This window comes from Tachypleus tridentatus, chromosome 8 (genome assembly GCF_004210375.1).
Source record: "Tachypleus tridentatus isolate NWPU-2018 chromosome 8, ASM421037v1, whole genome shotgun sequence".
NCBI classification, from domain to species: domain Eukaryota; kingdom Metazoa; phylum Arthropoda; class Merostomata; order Xiphosura; family Limulidae; genus Tachypleus; species Tachypleus tridentatus.
In genome coordinates this window covers 42,542,513-42,564,284 of record NC_134832.1, presented here as the reverse complement: position 1 = coordinate 42,564,284, position 21,772 = coordinate 42,542,513, and the positions used below count along the sequence as shown (strand labels likewise).

At 36.2% G+C, this 21,772-nt stretch overlaps 6 non-coding genes across 6 annotated transcripts; all 6 read right to left on the bottom strand.

Annotated features, from left to right (window-relative positions):
• Nucleotides 1–4,254: 4,254 nt before the first annotated feature.
• Nucleotides 4,255–4,336, bottom strand: TRNAS-UGA (transfer RNA serine (anticodon UGA)). Its single transcript has one exon. It is a non-coding gene; the product is annotated as a tRNA-Ser (tRNA).
• A 2,867-nt stretch (nt 4,337–7,203) lies between these two features.
• On the bottom strand, nt 7,204–7,290 carry TRNAS-UGA (transfer RNA serine (anticodon UGA)). The gene has a single exon. It is a non-coding gene; the product is annotated as a tRNA-Ser (tRNA).
• A 5,310-nt stretch (nt 7,291–12,600) lies between these two features.
• TRNAS-UGA (transfer RNA serine (anticodon UGA)) lies at nt 12,601–12,682 on the bottom strand. The gene has a single exon. It is a non-coding gene; the product is annotated as a tRNA-Ser (tRNA).
• A 2,846-nt stretch (nt 12,683–15,528) lies between these two features.
• TRNAS-UGA (transfer RNA serine (anticodon UGA)) lies at nt 15,529–15,610 on the bottom strand. The gene has a single exon. It is a non-coding gene; the product is annotated as a tRNA-Ser (tRNA).
• Nucleotides 15,611–18,491: 2,881 nt separating this feature from the next.
• On the bottom strand, nt 18,492–18,573 carry TRNAS-UGA (transfer RNA serine (anticodon UGA)). The gene has a single exon. It is a non-coding gene; the product is annotated as a tRNA-Ser (tRNA).
• Nucleotides 18,574–21,453: 2,880 nt separating this feature from the next.
• TRNAS-UGA (transfer RNA serine (anticodon UGA)) lies at nt 21,454–21,535 on the bottom strand. Its single transcript has one exon. It is a non-coding gene; the product is annotated as a tRNA-Ser (tRNA).
• Between the last annotated feature and the right edge of the window lie 237 nt (nt 21,536–21,772).

Here is a 21,772-nt window from a genome sequence, read left to right as displayed (position 1 = left end):
GAAATGGAACTTTATTAGAAGCTATATTCGAGACCGCAAACTGTGACGGGTTCACAGAACAGATGTGGATCAATTTGATCTCTTCAGGATGAGGGCCGTGAATTTATTTTCTTTCTCCGCCCTTTAAAATAAAACTGCATGAAGAACATGGACAAATAGTGAGATCTAGCACTAAGGAAGTTCGTGAAAATATACGAGTTAATACTGCCCCACCATTTGGACGAGGCACGAAAGTGGAATGTTAATTATAACTGCGAACAATGGACAAAGCGAAAGGAAAGGTAACTCAACAATGCTCACTGTCGAGGATTTTAACGGGAAACAAACTAACAATTCTTGAGAGGGAAGAAAAGGGCGAATGCTGAACCTGACAGTCACTAATCCAAAACATAGATCGAATCCGATGAAGTGGGCGAACACCAAGACAGACACCACGGTTTACCAATTATACACGCTACTCATTCGTTATGCACGTTCACTATACTCTGTAGTTTTAGTTTAGTGGCCGATGAAAAGCGTAATACTTTAATGGTGTGACAGCTCCTGAAGAAAATGAGAGAAAAGTTCAAAAAACGAATTGTTTTGACACAGTTCTGAGCTAAACGATAAATTACATCACGTTACTATTAATATGTAAGGAAACACTATAGATCTTCAAGAAGCATACATTTTTTGATTATTTTTCCTTTGAAAACTAACAATCATTAAAGTAGAAAAAAACACGAGCGGTCGTGGCCGAGTGGTTAAGGCGATGGACTAGAAATCCATTGGGTTTTCCCGCGTAGGTTTGAATTCTACAGATTCCGGTGTTTTCTTGCCATTATTTGGAAGGGTCACTTTGTGAATAATTTCGCCAATATTCTATGAGTATGTTTTCTTTCAATAGAAATAATGAAAACTTTTGAACACATAAGTAGAGCAGCTCATGAATTAAAAGACATAAGTAGTGACGTAAATCTAACACCTTATAAAATTCCCACGTATGAACCGAATATTTTGTAAAGAGCAGGATTATTTATATTACGAGAATGCTCAGAGATCCTTTCTCTAAAAGTTAGTTCGTAAGAAACAACAATTAAAAGTTTTAATATAAATTTTTTATATTTCTAGTTATCCATAACACGTCCCAAGTACACTCTCTCGTAATATATTTCAGTGCTTTAGGGATGCCTTCAGAAGTATTGATCGAAATAAGTCGAAAAGGATTTCACTTCCCAAAGTAGTCGGATGTTTCCAAAGTTACCTTTCGTCCGAACGATTCGATTTCTCCGTTGGTATTAAAATGATATCACTCTACTTGGTTGGAGTTTCGAACCTACGCGGGAATAACAATGGATTTCAAGTCCATCGCCTTAACCACTCAGCCACAACTGCTGTAGCGTATATGTGCACTTCGATTTCTCATCCACCAATCTAATGGACATTTTCTATTCGCGCAAAACATGAGGTAGAATACTTGGAGACGTTTGTAATCCCATCAATTATGAGCCAGGTGCCTTTAAAGATTAGCAGAAGAAAATGTGCTTTCGGTGCCTCCTATAACTACAGAACATTTACAGATGAGAAAACCTGGAGCCCTGAACAACAAAATATAATTGTACAAAATTATCTTTTTCACTAATTATTCTGTTGGTGCGAAAGCGAACGTGATGCAAGTTACACTTCAGGCTAGATATTTCTACGCGACAACCGAACAGTAAACAATGGCATGACAAATGGATGTGACAAGCGCAACAGTAATTACACACTGCGCTGAGAAAATCGCTAAAGTATATATTAAAAAAAGATTAAAATAAAGCAAATGAGATTTTAAAATGATAAAAAACATTTGCATTGTCGTCTTCACTTTTAATATTTAATAATCAAGATTTCATAAGTTTAAATAAAGTATGGAATAAAGATTTATTTATTTGTTGCGCTCAATATTTGTACGTTACCTGTGTTGAACGACTCCTTATATTCTCTGCAATACTTCTCGTTTTCGGATTTTGGTTCTTCTCCGTTTGCTTCAGATGTACGTGGGAAGCATTCCTTCCGTTTATACACGCTCATCATGCTGATAAAAGGCATGTGTACGATACTGGTGAGAAGGTAAGAAAAACGTAGTTATTATCTTTAGTTTTAGGTTGTTTTAATTGAAGGAAAATTTTTTTTTATTCTTCTTCAGGCTATGTGTTAGGATATGATAACAAAATTTAAAACACCCGTAGCAAATACACTTTATGAACAGCCTTAACAAATACGAACACATCATGTTTCCTTTCGACAGTACGGAGGCACAACGAATTATACAGAAGTATAATAACTTTGATGATAATCATTCTTTGACCATACTAATTCTTAGAGAGTCAAGTAAGTTTCGAACAGTGAGTGAGCTAAAAGCTTATTCAAAACATATTAAATTGTGAAGATAAAACCAAACAAAACTGATCATTATTATTAATTGAAACTCATTATGAATTTAATACACGAGACATGGAAATTAAGGTTTGAATTTAGAAATGATTTTAATGTTACGATAACGTAAATATGAAGCGAAGATCCACAGTGAAAAAACGAGATTTGTTTCAGAGGCCATTTTTAGCCGGTAAATTTGTTACAAATTGTGAGTGTGAAATGTTTTTCCTGTGTTACTCTAGTCTAGGGCTATCTTAGTCTGCCGTCCCTTATTTTGAAATACCAGACACGAGTGAAGACGCGTGGTCACTATCGCAATCTCTTGGGCTCCATTAATGGAAAAGTGACATTGTAATGCCTGGATAGATGAAAGGACGAGCGTGTTCGTCCATGTGGTTCAGTCGTGACGTGCGGCATTTCGAAATATTTGCGACCAAATCACGCCGTTTGTAAAATGATAACGTGGGATCTAATGACGAAAAGTAGAGCATATTCGCGGATGAACATTCTGTAATAAGGACTGCTGAGATTTCTATCGGAGGAAACGCGATTTCCTTCGGAAATGGAACTTTTATTAGAAGCTATATTCGAGACCGCAAACTGTGACGAGGTTCACAGAACAGATGTGGATCAATTTGATCTCTTCAGGATGAGGGCCGTGAATTTATTTTCTTTCTCCGCCCTTTAAAATAAAACTGCATGAAGAACATGGACAAATAGTGAGATCTAGCACTAAGGAAGTTCGTGAAAATATACGAGTTAATACTGCCCCACCATTTGGACGAGGCACGAAAGTGGAATGTTAATTATAACTGCGAACAATGGACAAAGCGAAAGGAAAGGTAACTCAACAATGCTCACTGTCGAGGATTTTAACAGGAGAAACAAACTAACAATTCTTGAGAGGGAAGAAAAGGCGAATGCTGAACCTGACAGTCACTAATCCAAAACATAGATCGAATCCCGATGAAGTGGGCGAACACCAAGACAGACACCACGGTTTACCAATTATACACGCTACTCATTCGTTATGCACGTTCACTATACTCTGTAGTTTTAGTTTAGTGGCCGATGAGAAAGCGTAATACTTTAATGGTGTGACAGCTCCTGAAGAAAATGAGAGAAAAGTTCAAAAACGTGAATTGTTTTGACACAGTTCTGAGCTAAACGATAAATTACATCACGTTACTATTAATATGTAAGGAAACACTATAGATCTTCAAGAAGCATACATTTTTTGATTATTTTCCTTTGAAAACTAACAATCATTAAAGTAGAAAAAACACGAGCGGTCGTGGCCGAGTGGTTAAGGCGATGGACTAGAAATCCATTGGGTTTTTCCCGCGTAGGTTTGAATTCTACAGATTCCGGTGTTTTCTTGCCATTATTTGGAAGGGTCACTTTGTGAATAATTTCGCCAATATTCTATGAGTATGTTTTCTTTCAATAGAAATAATGAAAACTTTTGAACACATAAGTAGAGCAGCTCATGAATTAAAAGACATAAGTAGTGACGTAAATCTAACACCTTATAAAATTCCCACGTATGAACCGAATATTTTGTAAAGAGCAGGATTATTTATATTACGAGAATGCTCAGAGATCCTTTCTCTAAAAGTTAGTTCGTAAGAAACAACAATTAAAAGTTTTAATATAAATTTTTATATTTCTAGTTATCCATAACACGTCCCAAGTACACTCTCTCGTAATATATTTCAGTGCTTTAGGGATGCCTTCAGAAGTATTGATCGAAATAAGTCGAAAAGGATTTCACTTCCAAAAGTAGTCGGATGTTTCCAAAGTTACCTTTCGTCCGAACGATTCGATTTCTCCGTTGGTATTAAAAATGATATCACTCGCAGTTGGTAGGATTCGAACCTACGCGGGAATAACCCAATGGATTTCAAGTCCATCGCCTTAACCACTCGGCCACAACTGCTGTAGCGTATATGTGCACTTCGATTTCTCATCACCAATCTAATGGACATTTTCTATTCGCGCAAAACATGAGGTAGAATACTTGGAGACGTTTGTAATCCCATCAATTATGAGCCAGGTGCCTTTAAAGATTAGCAGAAGAAAATGTGCTTTCGGTGCCTCCTATAACTACAGAACATTTACAGATGAGAAAACCTGGAGCCCTGAACAACAAAATATAATTGTACAAAATTATCTTTTTCACTAATTATTCTGTTGGTGCGAAAGCGAACGTGATGCAAGTTACACTTCAGGCTAGATATTTCTACGCGACAACCGAACAGTAAACAATGGCATGACAAATGGATGTGACAAGCGCAACAGTAATTACACACTGCGCTGAGAAAATCGCTAAAGTATATATTATTAGAAAAAAGATTAAAATAAAGCAAATGAGATTTTAAAATGATAAAAAACATTTGCATTGTCGTCTTCACTTTTAATATTTAATAATCAAGATTTCATAAGTTTAAATAAAGTATGGAATAAAGATTTATTTATTTGTTGCGCTCAATATTTGTACGTTACCTGTGTTGAACGACTCCTTTATATTCTCTGCAATACTTCTCGTTTTCGGTTTTGGTTCTTCTCCGTTTGCTTCAGATGTACGTGGGAAGCATTCCTTCCGTTTATACACGCTCATCATGCTGATAAAAGGCATGTGGTCGATACTGGTGAGAAGGTAAGAAAAACGTAGTTATTATCTTTAGTTTTAGGTTGTTTTAATTGAAGGAAAATTTTTTTTATTCTTCTTCAGGCTATGTGTTAGGATATGATAACAAAAATTTAAAACACCCGTAGCAAATACACTTTATGAACAGCCTTAACAAATACGAACACATCATGTTTCCTTTCGACAGTACGGAGGCACAACAGAATTATACAAGTATAATAACTTTGATGATAATCATTCTTTGACCATACTAATTCTTAGAGAGTCAAGTAAGTTTCGAACAGTGAGTGAGCTAAAAGCTTATTCAAAACATATTAAATTGTGAAGATAAAACCAAACAAAACTGATCATTATTATTAATTGAAACTCATTATGAATTTAATACACGAGACATGGAAATTAAGGTTTGAATTTAGAAATGATTTTAATGTTACGATAACGTAAATATGAAGCGAAGATCCACAGTGAAAAAACGAGATTTGTTTCAGAGGCCATTTTAGCCGGTAAATTTGTTACAAATTGTGAGTGTGAAATGTTTTCCTGTGTTACTCTAGTCTAGGGCTATCTTAGTCTGCCGTCCCTTATTTTGAAATACCAGACACGAGTGAAGACGCGTGGTCACTATCGCAATCTCTTGGGCTCCATTAATGGAAAAGTGACATTGTAATGCCTGGATAGATGAAAGGACGAGCGTGTTCGTCCATGTGGTTCAGTCGTGACGTGCGGCATTTCGAAATATTTGCGACCAAATCACGCCGTTTGTAAAAAATGATAACGTGGGATCTAATGACGAAAAAGTAGAGCATATTCGCGGATGAACATTCTGTAATAAGGACTGCTGAGATTTCTATCGGAGGAAACGCGATTTCCTTCGGAAATGGAACTTTTATTAGAAGCTATATTCGAGACCGCAAACTGTGACGAGGTTCACAGAACAGATGTGGATCAATTTGATCTCTTCAGGATGAGGGCCGTGAATTTATTTTCTTTCTCCGCCCTTTAAAATAAAACTGCATGAAGAACATGGACAAATAGTGAGATCTAGCACTAAGGAAGTTCGTGAAAATATACGAGTTAATACTGCCCCACCATTTGGACGAGGCACGAAAGTGGAATGTTAATTATAACTGCGAACAATGGACAAAGCGAAAGGAAAGGTAACTCAACAATGCTCACTGTCGAGGATTTTAACAGGAGAAACAAACTAACAATTCTTGAGAGGGAAGAAAAGGCGAATGCTGAACCTGACAGTCACTAATCCAAAACATAGATCGAATCCCGATGAAGTGGGCGAACACCAAGACAGACACCACGGTTTACCAATTATACACGCTACTCATTCGTTATGCACGTTCACTATACTCTGTAGTTTTAGTTTAGTGGCCGATGAGAAAGCGTAATACTTTAATGGTGTGACAGCTCCTGAAGAAAATGAGAGAAAAGTTCAAAAAACGTGAATTGTTTTGACACAGTTCTGAGCTAAACGATAAATTACATCACGTTACTATTAATATGTAAGGAAACACTATAGATCTTCAAGAAGCATACATTTTTTGATTATTTTTCCTTTGAAAACTAACAATCATTAAAGTAGAAAAAACACGAGCGGTCGTGGCCGAGTGGTTAAGGCGATGGACTAGAAATCCATTGGGTTTTCCCGGTTCTTTGAATTCTACAGATTCCGGTGTTTTCTTGCCATTATTTGAAGGGTCACTTTGTGAATAATTTCGCCAATATTCTATGAGTATGTTTTCTTTCCAATAGAAATAATGAAAACTTTTGAACACATAAGTAGAGCAGCTCATGAATTAAAAGACATAAGTAGTGACGTAAATCTAACACCTTATAAAATTCCCACGTATGAACCGAATATTTTGTAAAGAGCAGGATTATTTATATTACGAGAATGCTCAGAGATCCTTTCTCTAAAGTTAGTTCGTAAGAAACAACAATTAAAAGTTTTAATATAAATTTTTATATTTCTAGTTATCCATAACACGTCCCAAGTACACTCTCGTAATATATTTCAGTGCTTTGGGATGCCTTCAGAAGTATTGATCGAAATAAGTCGAAAAGGATTTCACTTCCCAAAGTAGTCGGATGTTTCCAAAGTTACCTTTCGTCCGAACGATTCGATTTCTCCGTTGGTATTAAAATGATATCACTCGTGTAGGATTCGAACCTACGCGGGAATAACCCAATGGATTTCAAGTCCATCGCCTTAACCACTCGGCCACAACTGCTGTAGCGTATATGTGCACTTCGATTTCTCATCACCAATCTAATGGACATTTTCTATTCGCGCAAAACATGAGGTAGAATACTTGGAGACGTTTGTAATCCCATCAATTATGAGCCAGGTGCCTTTAAAGATTAGCAGAAGAAAATGTGCTTTCGGTGCCTCCTATAACTACAGAACATTTACAGATGAGAAAACCTGGAGCCCTGAACAACAAAATATAATTGTACAAAATTATCTTTTTCACTAATTATTCTGTTGGTGCGAAAGCGAACGTGATGCAAGTTACACTTCAGGCTAGATATTTCTACGCGACAACCGAACAGTAAACAATGGCATGACAAATGGATGTGACAAGCGCAACAGTAATTACACACTGCGCTGAGAAAATCGCTAAAGTATATATTATTAGAAAAAGATTAAAATTCAAATGAGATTTTAAAATGATAAAAAACATTTGCATTGTCGTCTTCACTTTTAATATTTAATAATCAAGATTTCATAAGTTTAAATAAAGTATGGAATAAAGATTTATTTATTTGTTGCGCTCAATATTTGTACGTTACCTGTGTTGAACGACTTCCTTTATATTCTCTGCAATACTCTCGTTTTCGGATTTGGTTCTTCTCCGTTTGCTTCAGATGTACGTGGGAAGCATTCCTTCCGTTTATACACGCTCATCATGCTGATAAAAGGCATGTGGTCGATACTGGTGAGAAGGTAAGAAAACGTAGTTATTATCTTTAGTTTTAGGTTGTTTTAATTGAAGGAAAATTTTTTTATTCTTCTTCAGGCTATGTGTTAGGATATGATAACAAAATTTAAAACACCCGTAGCAAATACACTTTATGAACAGCCTTAACAAATACGAACACATCATGTTTCCTTTCGACAGTACGGAGGCACGACAATTATACAGAGTATAATAACTTTGATGATAATCATTCTTTGACCATACTAATTCTTAGAGAGTCAAGTAAGTTTCGAACAGTGAGTGAGCTAAAAGCTTATTCAAAACATATTAAATTGTGAAGATAAAACCAAACAAAACTGATCATTATTATTAATTGAAACTCATTATGAATTTAATACACGAGACATGGAAATTAAGGTTTGAATTTAGAAATGATTTTAATGTTACGATAACGTAAATATGAAGCGAAGATCCACATGAAAAAACGAGATTTGTTTCAGAGGCCATTTTTAGCCGGTAAATTTGTTACAAATTGTGAGTGTGAAATGTTTTTCCCGTGTTACTCTAGTCTAGGGCTATCTTAGTCTGCCGTCCCTTATTTTGAAATACCAGACACGAGTGAAGACGCGTGGTCACTATCGTCTCTTGGGCTCCATTAATGGAAAAGTGACATTGTAATGCCTGGATAGATGAAAGGACGAGCGTGTTCGTCCATGTGGTTCAGTCGTGACGTGCGGCATTTCGAAATATTTGCGACCAAATCACGCCGTTTGTAAAATGATAACGTGGGATCTAATGACGAAAAAGTAGAGCATATTCGCGGATGAACATTCTGTAATAAGGACTGCTGAGATTTCTATCGGAGGAAACGCGATTTCCTTCGGAAATGGAACTTTTATTAGAAGCTATATTCGAGACCGCAAACTGTGACGAGGTTCACAGAACAGATGTGGATCAATTTGATCTCTTCAGGATGAGGGCCGTGAATTTATCTTTCTCCGCCCTTTAAAATAAAACTGCATGAAGAACATGGACAAATAGTGAGATCTAGCACTAAGGAAGTTCGTGAAAATATACGAGTTAATACTGCCCCACCATTTGGACGAGGCACTGAAAGTGGAATGTTAATTATAACTGCGAACAATGGACAAAGCGAAAGGAAAGGTAACTCAACAATGCTCACTGTCGAGGATTTTAACAGGGAAACAAACTAACAATTCTTGAGAGGGAAGAAAAGGCGAATGCTGAACCTGACAGTCACTAATCCAAAACATAGATCGAATCCCATGAAGTGGGCGAACACCAAGACAGACACCACGGTTTACCAATTATCACGCTACTCATTCGTTATGCACGTTCACTATACTCTGTAGTTTTAGTTTAGTGGCCGAGAAAGCGTAATACTTTAATGGTGTGACAGCTCCTGAAGAAAATGAGAGAAAAGTTCAAAACGTGAATTGTTTTGACACAGTTCTGAGCTAAACGATAAATTACATCACGTTACTATTAATATGTAAGGAAACACTATAGATCTTCAAGAAGCATACATTTTTGATTATTTTTCCTTTGAAAACTAACAATCATTAAAGTAGAAAAAAACACGAGCGGTCGTGGCCGAGTGGTTAAGGCGATGGACTAGAAATCCATTGGGTTTTCCGCGTGGTTTGAATTCTCAGATTCCGGTGTTTTTTCCATTATTTGGAAGGGTCACTTTGTTGACGAATTTCGTCTTCTCTGATATGTTTTCTTTCCACAGTAATGCTTTTGTACACTAAGTAGAGGCTCATGAATTAAAAGACAAGGTTGACGTAAATCTAACACCTTTAATTACGTATGACTGAATATTTTGCCAAAGTGCAGGATTATTTATATTCGAATCTCAGAGATCCTTTCCTAAAAGTTAGTTGAGGAACAATTAAAAGTTTTATATAAATTTTTAATTGCTGTTATCCATAACACGTCCCAATTACAATCTTTTGAATATATTTCAGTGCTTTGGGATGCCTTCGAAGTATCGATCGAAATAAGTCGAAAAGGTTTCCTTAAAAGTATCGATTTCCAAAGTTCTTTTGCGAACTTCGATTTCTAGTTGGTTTAAAATGATTCACCGCTTGGTATTAACCTACGCGGGAAAACCCAATGGATTTCTCCATCACTTAACCACTGGCCACAACCGTGTAGCGTATATGTGCACTTCGATTTTATCACTAATCTAATGGACATTTTCTATGCCCAAAACATTTACTTAGACGTTTGTGATCCATCAATTACGAGCCAGTGCCTTTAAAATTGCCGCATGTGTTGGATGCCTCCTAAACTACAGCATTTACTGATGAGAAAACCTGACCTGAACAACAAAATTGTTGACAAAGTTTCTGTTTGTGCACTAATTATTCTGTTGGTTAAAGCGAACTGATGCAAGTTACACTTCAGGCTAGATATTTCTACGCGACAACCGACGTGTTTGGGACTGGATGTGCAAGCGCAAGTATTGGTGCTTGAAGTCGCAAGTTTATTTATTGGATTTTGCAAATCTTTGAATGATACATTTGCATTGTCGTGTTCACTTTTAATATTTAATATATTTCTTGTTTAAATAAAGTTGGAATAAAGATTTCTTATTTGTCGCGCTCAATATTTTACGTTCTGTGGAACGATCCTTTATGTTTCTGCAAACTACTCGTTTTGGATTTTGGTTCTTCTCCGTTTGTTCAGATGTCGTGTGAAGATTCCTTCCATTTATTGTCATTTGCTGATATTGGCATGTTTACTTAGAAGGTAACCAAAAGTGTTATTATCTTTATTTTTTGTTTTAATTGAAGGTAATTTTTTTATTCTTCTTCGGATTGTTAGGATATTTAACAAAATTTAAGTCATCGTAGCAAGTACACTTTATGAACATTTCATGCACATGATGTTTCCTTTCTTACGGGGAAACGAATTTTACAGAAGATAACTTTGATGAATCATTCGTTGACCATCTTTCTTGTTGTTCAAGTAACCGAACTTGATTTGCTAAAATTATTAAAGCAATTTTGTGAAGATAACCAAACACCTGAGGTTCTTATTGTTGAAACTCATTTGATTTTACACGAGACTGGAAATTCCGTTTGAATTTTGAAATTTTTAATGTTACGATTTCATATTTCAAGCGAGGGGCAGTGAAAAAACGAGATTTGTTTCAGGGCCATTTTCCGTTTTTTCAAATTGTGTTGTGAAATGTTTTCCTGTGTTCTCAGTCGAGCTATTTTCTGGTTTATCTTGTACCGACACATGAAGACGCGTGTTCATATAATTTCTGGGCTCCATTAATGGGTTCATTGATCCTGGGATGCGGACAACTTTTCGTCCTGTTTCAGTCTTGACGTGGGATTTCGATATTTGCTCCAATTCACGCTTTGCGGGCGTGCCGTGGGAAATGGAAAAGTAGACATATTCGCGATGACATTCTGTATTTAGGTTGCTGAGTTTCTGATCGGAGGGCTTTCTCAGAACCATTAGAGCTATATTGGCTGATGTGAAATGGTACGAACAATGTGGTCAATTTGTCTCTTCAGGATGAGCAATTTATTTTCTTTTGCCCTTTAAAATAAAACTATGAGTCATGTACATTTAGTGGATCTGTTCTAGGAGCGTGAAAATATAGATTATGGAGGAGAGCTCTTAGTGGATATTTATCCTGACCATGGACAATGCTGGAAAGGTCACTCCGCTCATTTCAGGATTTTACAGAGTCGCTTACTTTCTTATCAAGAAAGGGTGCTACCACAGTCATAATTCACATAATCATCCATGTTTAAAGTGGGGAACACCAAGACATAATATTATTATAACTATTTCGTTATTCCGTTGTATACTCTTAGTTTTAGTTTTGTTAATGAAAATTTTATTATTTATTTTTGTGATCCTGAATAAATTGATTTCTTGTTCAATAATTAATTGTTTTGAACTTCTGCTGGTAATTTTCAGCATGGTAATCTATTAAATGTGGAAACACTATGATTCATTAACTTACATTTTTTGTTATTTTTCTTTGTATACCCCTCGTTGAGGTGGGATAAATAAAGAAAAAAAAAAAAGATGGACTAGAAATCCATTGGGTTTTTCCGCGTAGGTTTGAATTCTACAGATTCCGGTGTTTTCTTGCCATTATTTGGAAGGGTCACTTTGTGAATAATTTCGCCAATATTCTATGAGTATGTTTTCTTTCCAATAGAAATAATGAAAACTTTTGAACAAATAAGTAGAGCAGCTCATGAATTAAAATGACATAAGTAGTGACGTAAATCTAACACCTTATAAAAATTCCCACGTATGAACCGAATATTTTGTAAAGAGAAGGATTATTTATATTACGAGAATGCTCAGAGATCCTTTCTCTAAAGTTAGTTCGTAAGAAACAACAATTAAAAGTTTTAATATAAATTTTATATTTCTAGTTATCCATAACACGTCCCAAGTACACTCTCTCGTAATATATTTCAGTGCTTTAGGGATGCCGTCAAGTATTGATCGAAACAAGTGGAAAAGGATTTCACTTCACAAAGTAGTCGGATGTTTCCAAAGTCACCTTTCGTCCGAACGATTCGATTTCTCCGTTGGTATTAAAATGATATCACTCGCAGTTGGTAAGATTCGAACCTACGCGGGAATAACCCAATGGATTTCAAGTCCATCGCCTTAACCACTCGGCCACAACTGCTGTAGCGTATATGTGCACTTCGATTTCTCATCACCAATCTAATGGACATTTTCTATTCGCGCAAAACATGAGGTAGAATACTTGAGACGTTTGTAATCCCATCAATTATGAGCCAGGTGCCTTTAAAGATTAGCAGAAGAAAATGTGCTTTCGGTGCCTCCTATAACTACAGAACACTTACAGATGAGAAAACCTGGAGCCCTGAACAACAAAATATAATTGTACAAAATTATTTTTTTTCACTAATTATTCTGTTGGTGCGAAAGCGAACGTGATGCAAGTTACACTTCAGGCTAGATATTTCTACGCGACAACCGAACAGTAAACAATGGCATGACAAATGGATGTGACAAGCGCAACAGTAATTACACACTGCGCTGAGAAAATCGCTAAAGTACATTATTAGAAAAAGATTAAAATAAAGCAAATGAGATTTTAAAATGATAAAAACATTTGCATTGTCGTCTTCACTTTTAATATTTAATAATCAAGATTTCATAAGTTTAAATAAAGTATGGAATAAAGATTTATTTATTTGTTGCGCTCAATATTTGTACGTTACCTGTGTTGAACGACTCCTTTATATTCTCTGCAATACTTCGTTTTCGGATTTTGGTTCTTCTCCGTTTGCTTCAGATGTACGTGGGAAGCATTCCTTCCGTTTATACACGCTCATCATGCTGATAAAAGGCATGTGGTCGATACTGGTGAGAAGGTAAGAAAACGTAGTTATTATCTTTAGTTTTAGGTTGTTTTAATTGAAGGAAATTTTTTTATTCTTCTTCAGGCTATGTGTTAGGATATGATAACAAAAATTTAAAACACGTAGCAAATACACTTTATGAACAGCCTTAACAAATACGAACACATCATGTTTCCTTTCGACAGTACGGAGGCACAACGAATTATACAGAAGTATAATAACTTTGATGATAATCATTCTTTGACCATACTAATTAGAGAGTCAAGTAAGTTTCGAACAGTGAGCTAAAGCTTATTCAAAACATATTAAATTGTGAAGATAAAACCAAACAAAACTGATCATTTTATTAATTGAAACTCATTATGAATTTAATACACGAGACATGGAAATTAAGGTTTGAATTTAGAAATGATTTTAATGTTACGATAACGTAAATATGAAGCGAAGATCCACAGTGAAAAAACGAGATTTGTTTCAGAGGCCATTTTAGCCGGTAAATTTGTTACAAATTGTGATGTTTTTCCTGTGTTACTCTAGTCTAGGGCTATCTTAGTCTGCCGTCCCTTATTTTGAAATACCAGACACGAGTGAAGACGCGTGGTCACTATCGCAATCTCTTGGGCTCCATTAATGGAAAAGTGACATTGTAATGCCTGGATAGATGAAAGGACGAGCGTGTTCGTCCATGTGGTTCAGTCGTGACGTGCGGCATTTCGAAATATTTGCGACCAAATCACGCCGTTTGTAAAATGATAACGTGGGATCTAATAACGAAAAGTAGAGCATATTCGCGGATGTAATAAGGACTGCTGAGTTCTATCGGAGGAAACGCGATTTCCTTCGGAAATGGAACTTTATTAGAAGCTATATTCGAGACCGCAAACTGTGACGAGGTTCACAGAACAGATGTGGATCAATTTGATCTCTTCAGGATGAGGGCCGTGAATTTATTTTCTTTCTCCGCCCTTTAAAATAAAACTGCATGAAGAACATGGACAAATAGTGAGATCTAGCACTAAGGAAGTTCGTGAAAATATACGAGTTAATACTGCCCCACCATTTGGACGAGGCACGAAAGTGGAATGTTAATTATAACTGCGAACAATGGACAAAGCGAAAGGAAAGGTAACTCAACAATGCTCACTGTCGAGGATTTTAACAGGATAAACAAACCAACAATTCTTGAGAGGGAAGAAAAGGCGAATGCTGAACCTGACAGTCACTAATCCAAAACATAGATCGAATCCCGATGAAGTGGGCGAACACCAAGACAGACACCACGGTTTACCAATTATACACGCTACTCATTCGTTATGCACGTTCACTATACTCTGTAGTTTTAGTTTAGCCGATGAGAAAGCGTAATACTTTAATGGTGTGACAGCTCCTGAAGAAAAGATGAGAGAAAAGTTCAAAAACGTGAATTGTTTTTGACAGTTCTGAGCTAAACGATAAATTACATCACGTTACTATTAATATGTAAGGAAACACTATAGATCTTCAAGAAGCATTTTTATTTTTGATTATTTTTCCTTTGAAAACTAACAATCATTAAAGTAGAAAAAACACGAGAGGTCGTGGCCGAGTGGTTAAGGCGATGGACTAGAAATCCATTGGGTTTTTCCCGCGTAGGTTTGAATTCTACAGATTCCGGTGTTTTCTTGCCATTATTTGGAAGGGTCACTTTGTGGAATAATTTCGCCAATATTCTATGAGTATGTTTTCTTTCCAATAGAAATAATGAAAACTTTTGAACAAATAAGTAGAGCAGCTCATGAATTAAAATGACATAAGTAGTGACGTAAATCTAACACCTTATAAAAATTCCCACGTATGAACCGAATATTTTGTAAAGAGAAGGATTATTTATATTACGAGAATGCTCAGAGATCCTTTCTCTAAAGTTAGTTCGTAAGAAACAACAATTAAAAGTTTTAATATAAATTTTATATTTCTAGTTATCCATAACACGTCCCAAGTACACTCTCTCGTAATATATTTCAGTGCTTTAGGGATGCCGTCAGAAGTATTGATCGAAACAAGTGGAAAAGGATTTCACTTCACAAAAGTAGTCGGATGTTTCCAAAGTCACCTTTCGTCCGAACGATTCGATTTCTCCGTTGGTATTAAAAATGATATCACTCGCAGTTGGTAGGATTCGAACCTACGCGGGAATAACCCAATGGATTTCAAGTCCATCGCCTTAACCACTCGGCCACAACTGCTGTAGCGTATATGTGCACTTCGATTTCTCATCACCAATCTAATGGACATTTTCTATTCGCGCAAAACATGAGGTAGAATACTTGGAGACGTTTGTAATCCCATCAATTATGAGCCAGGTGCCTTTAAAGATTAGCAGAAGAAAATGTGCTTTCGGTGCCTCCTATAACTACAGAACACTTACAGATGAGAAAACTTGGAGCCCTGAACAACAAAATATAATTGTACAAAATTATCTTTTTCACTAATTATTCTGTTGGTGCGAAAGCGAACGTGATGCAAGTTACACTTCAGGCTAGATATTTCTACGCGACAACCGAACAGTAAACAATGGCATGACAAATGGATGTGACAAGCGCAACAGTAATTACACACTGCGCTGAGAAAATCGCTAAAGTACATTATTAGAAAAAAGATTAAAATAAAGCAAATGAGATTTTAAAATGATAAAAAACATTTGCATTGTCGTCTTCACTTTTAATATTTAATAATCAAGATTTCATAAGTTTAAATAAAGTATGGAATAAAGATTTATTTATTTGTTGCGCTCAATATTTGTACGTTACCTGTGTTGAACGACTCCTTTATATTCTCTGCAATACTTCTCGTTTTCGGATTTTGGTTCTTCTCCGTTTGCTTCAGATGTACGTGGGAAGCATTCCTTCCGTTTATACACGCTCATCATGCTGATAAAAGGCATGTGGTCGATACTGGTGAGAAGGTAAGAAAAACGTAGTTATTATCTTTAGTTTTAGGTTGTTTTTAATTGAAGGAAATTTTTTTTATTCTTCTTCAGGCTATGTGTTAGGATATGATAACAAAAATTTAAAAACACCCGTAGCAAATACACTTTATGAACAGCCTTAACAAATACGAACACATCATGTTTCCTTTCGACAGTACGGAGGCACAACGAATTATACAGAAGTATAATAACTTTGATGATAATCATTCTTTGACCATACTAATTCTTAGAGAGTCAAGTAAGTTTCGAACAGTGAGTGAGCTAAAAGCTTATTCAAAACATATTAAATTGTGAAGATAAAACCAAACAAAACTGATCATTATTATTAATTGAAACTCATTATGAATTTAATACACGAGACATGGAAATTAAGGTTTGAATTTAGAAATGATTTTAATGTTACGATAACGTAAATATGAAGCGAAGATCCACAGTGAAAAAAAAAGAGATTTGTTTCAGAGGCCATTTTTAGCCGGTAAATTTGTTACAAATTGTGAGTGTGAAATGTTTTTCCTGTGTTACTCTAGTCTAGGGCTATCTTAGTCTGCCGTCCCTTATTTTGAAATACCAGACACGAGTGAAGACGCGTGGTCACTATCGCAATCTCTTGGGCTCCATTAATGGAAAAGTGACATTGTAATGCCTGGATAGATGAAAGGACGAGCGTGTTCGTCCATGTGGTTCAGTCGTGACGTGCGGCATTTCGAAATATTTGCGACCAAATCACGCCGTTTGTAAAAAATGATAACGTGGGATCTAATGACGAAAAGAGTAGAGCATATTCGCGGATGAACATTCTGTGACAAGGACTGCTGAGATCTATCGGAAACGCGATTTCCTTCGGAAATGGAACTTTATTAGAAGCTATATTCGAGACCGCAAACTGTGACGAGGTTCACAGAACAGATGTGGATCAATTTGATCTCTTCAGGATGAGGGCCGTGAATTTATTTTCTTTCTCCGCCCTTTAAAATAAAACTGCATGAAGAACATGGACAAATAGTGAGATCTAGCACTAAGGAAGTTCGTGAAAATATACGAGTTAATACTGCCCCACCATTTGGACGAGGCACGAAAGTGGAATGTTAATTATAACTGCGAACAATGGACAAAGCGAAAGGAAAGGTAACTCAACAATGCTCACTGTCGAGGATTTTAACAGGATAAACAAACTAACAATTCTTGAGAGGGAAGAAAAGGCGAATGCTGAACCTGACAGTCACTAATCCAAAACATAGATCGAATCCCGATGAAGTGGGCGAACACCAAGACAGACACCACGGTTTACCAATTATACACGCTACTCATTCGTTATGCACGTTCACTATACTCTGTAGTTTTAGTTTAGTGGCCGATGAGAAAGCGTAATACTTTAATGGTGTGACAGCTCCTGAAGAAAATGAGAGAAAAGTTCAAAAACGTGAATTGTTTTGACACAGTTCTGAGCTAAACGATAAATTACATCACGTTACTATTAATATGTAAGGAAACACTATAGATCTTCAAGAAGCATACATTTTTGATTATTTTTCCTTTGAAAACTAACAATCATTAAAGTAGAAAACACGAGCGGTCGTGGCCGAGTGGTTAAGGCGATGGACTAGAAATCCATTGGGTTTTCCCGCGTAGGTTTGAATTCTACAGATTCCGGTGTTTTCTTGCCATTATTTGGAAGGGTCACTTTGTGAATAATTTCGCCAATATTCTATGAGTATGTTTTCTTTCCAATATAAATAATGAAAACTTTTGAACAAATAAGTAGAGCAGCTCATGAATTAAAATGACATAAGTAGTGACGTAAATCTAACACCTTATAAAAATTCCACGTATGAACCGAATATTTTGTAAAGAGAAGGATTATTTATATTACGAGAATGCTCAGAGATCCTTTCTCTAAAAGTTAGTTCGTAAGAAACAACAATTAAAAGTTTTAATATAAATTTTATATTTCTAGTTATCCATAACACGTCCCAAGTACACTCTCTCGTAATATATTTCAGTGCTTTAGGGATGCCTTCAGAAGTATTGATCGAAATAAGTGGAAAAGGATTTCACTTCACAAAAGTAGTCGGATGTTTCCAAAGTTACCTTTCGTCCGAACGATTCGATTTCTCCGTTGGTATTAAAATGATATCACTCGCAGTTGGTAGGATTCGAACCTACGCGGGAATAACCCAATGGATTTCAAGTCCATCGCCTTAACCACTCGGCCACAACTGCTGTAGCGTATATGTGCACTTCGATTTCTCATCACCAATCTAATGGACATTTTCTATTCGCGCAAAACATGAGGTAGAATACTTGGAGACGTTTGTAATCCCATCAATTATGAGCCAGGTGCCTTTAAAGATTAGCAGAAGAAAATGTGCTTTCGGTGCCTCCTATAACTACAGAACACTTACAGATGAGAAAACCTGAGCCCTGAACAACAAAATATAATTGTACAAAATTATCTTTTTTCACTAATTATTCTGTTGGTGCGAAAGCGAACGTGATGCAAGTTACACTTCAGGCTAGATATTTCTACGCGACAACCGAACAGTAAACAATGGCATGACAAATGGATGTGACAAGCGCAACAGTAATTACACACTGCGCTGAGAAAATCGCTAAAGTATACATTATTAGAAAAAAGATTAAAATAAAGCAAATGAGATTTTAAAATGATAAAAAACATTTGCATTGTCGTCTTCACTTTTAATATTTAATAATCAAGATTTCATAAGTTTAAATAAAGTATGGAATAAAGATTTATTTATTTGTTGCGCTCCAATATTTGTACGTTACCTGTGTTGAACGACTCCTTTATATTCTCTGCAATACTTCTCGTTTTCGGATTTTGGTTCTTCTCCGTTTGCTTCAGATGTACGTGGGAAGCATTCCTTCCGTTTATACACGCTCATCATGCTGATAAAAGGCATGTGGTCGATACTGGTGAGAAGGTAAGAAAAACGTAGTTATTATCTTTAGTTTTAGGTTGTTTTTAATTGAAGGAAAATTTTTTTATTCTTCTTCAGGCTATGTGTTAGGATATGATAACAAAAATTTAAAAACACCCGTAGCAAATACACTTTATGAACAGCCTTAACAAATACAGAACACATCATGTTTCCTTTCGACAGTACGGAGGCACAACGAATTATACAGAAGTATAATAACTTTGATGATAATCATTCTTTGACCATACTAATTCTTAGAGAGTCAAGTAAGTTTCGAACAGTGGGTGAGCTAAAGCTTATTCAAAACATATTAAATTGTGAAGATAAAACCAAACAAAACTGATCATTATTATTAATTGAAACTCATTATGAATTTAATACACGAGACATGGAAATTAAGGTTTGAATTTAGAAATGATTTTAATGTTACGATAACGTAAATATGAAGCGAAGATCCACAGTGAAAAAACGAGATTTGTTTCAGAGGCCATTTTAGCCGGTAAATTTGTTACAAATTGTGAGTGTGAAATGTTTTTCCTGTGTTACTCTAGTCTAGGGCTATCTTAGTCTGCCGTCCCTTATTTTGAAATACCAGACACGAGTGAAGACGCGTGGTCACTATCGCAATCTCTTGGGCTCCATTAATGGAAAAGTGACATTGTAATGCCTGGATAGATGAAAGGACGAGCGTGTTCGTCCATGTGGTTCAGTCGTGACGTGCGGCATTTCGAAATATTTGCGACCAAATCACGCCGTTTGTAAAATGATAACGTGGGATCTAATGACGAAAAAGTAGAGCATATTCGCGGATGAATAATAAGGACTGCTGAGATTTCTATCGGAGGAAACGCGATTTCCTTCGGAAATGGAACTTTATTAGAAGCTATATTCGAGACCGCAAACTGTGACGATGTTCACAGAACAGATGTGGATCAATTTGATCTCTTCAGGATGAGGGCCGTGAATTTATTTTCTTTCTCCGCCCTTTAAAATAAAACTGCATGAAGAACATGGACAAATAGTGAGATCTAGCACTAAGGAAGTTCGTGAAAATATACGAGTTAATACTGCCCCACCATTTGGACGAGGCACGAAAGTGGAATGTTAATTATAACTGCGAACAATGGACAAAGCGAAAGGAAAGGTAACTCAACAATGCTCACTGTCGAGGATTTTAACAGGATAAACAAACCAACAATTCTTGAGAGGGAAGAAAAGGCGAATGCTGAACCTGACAGTCACTAATCCAAAACATAGATCGAATCCCGATGAAGTGGGCGAACACCAAGACAGACACCACGGTTTACCAATTATACACGCTACATATTCGTTATGCACGTTCACTATACTCTGTAGTTTTAGTTTAGTGGCCGATGAGAAAGCGTAATACTTTAATGGTGTGACAGCTCCTGAAGAAAATGAGAGAAAAGTTCAAAAACGTGAATTGTTTTGACACAGTTCTGAGCTAAACGATAAATTACATCACGTTACTATTAATATGTAAGGAAACACTATAGATCTTCAAGAAGCATACATTTTTGATTATTTTTCCTTTGAAAACTAACAATCATTAAAGTAGAAAAAACACGAGCGGTCGTGGCCGAGTGGTTAAGGCGATGGACTAGAAATCCATTGGGTTTTCCCGCGTAGGTTTGAATTCTACAGATTCCGGTGTTTTCTTGCCATTATTTGGAAGGGTCACTTTGTGAATAATTTCGCCAATATTCTATGAGTATGTTTTCTTTCCAATATAAATAATGAAAACTTTTGAACAAATAAGTAGAGCAGCTCATGAATTAAAATGACATAAGTAGTGACGTAAATCTAACACCTTATAAAAATTCCCACGTATGAACCGAATATTTTGTAAAGAGAAGGATTATTTATATTACGAGAATGCTCAGAGATCCTTTCTCTAAAAGTTAGTTCGTAAGAAACAACAATTAAAGTTTTAATATAAATTTTTATATTTCTAGTTATCCATAACACGTCCCAAGTACACTCTCTCGTAATATATTTCAGTGCTTTAGGGATGCCGTCAGAAGTATTGATCGAAATAAGTGGAAAAGGATTTCACTTCACAAAAGTAGTCGGATGTTTCCAAAGTTACCTTTCGTCCGAACGATTCGATTTCTCCGTTGGTATTAAAAATGATATCACTCGCAGTTGGTAGGATTCGAACCTACGCGGGAATAACCCAATGGATTTCAAGTCCATCGCCTTAACCACTCGGCCACAACTGCTGTAGCGTATATGTGCACTTCGATTTCTCATCACCAATCTAATGGACATTTTCTATTCGCGCAAAACATGAGGTAGAATACTTGGAGACGTTTGTAATCCCATCAATTATGAGCCAGGTGCCTTTAAAGATTAGCAGAAGAAAATGTGCTTTCGGTGCCTCCTATAACTACAGAACACTTACAGATGAGAAAACCTGGAGCCCTGAACAACAAAATATAATTGTACAAAATTATCTT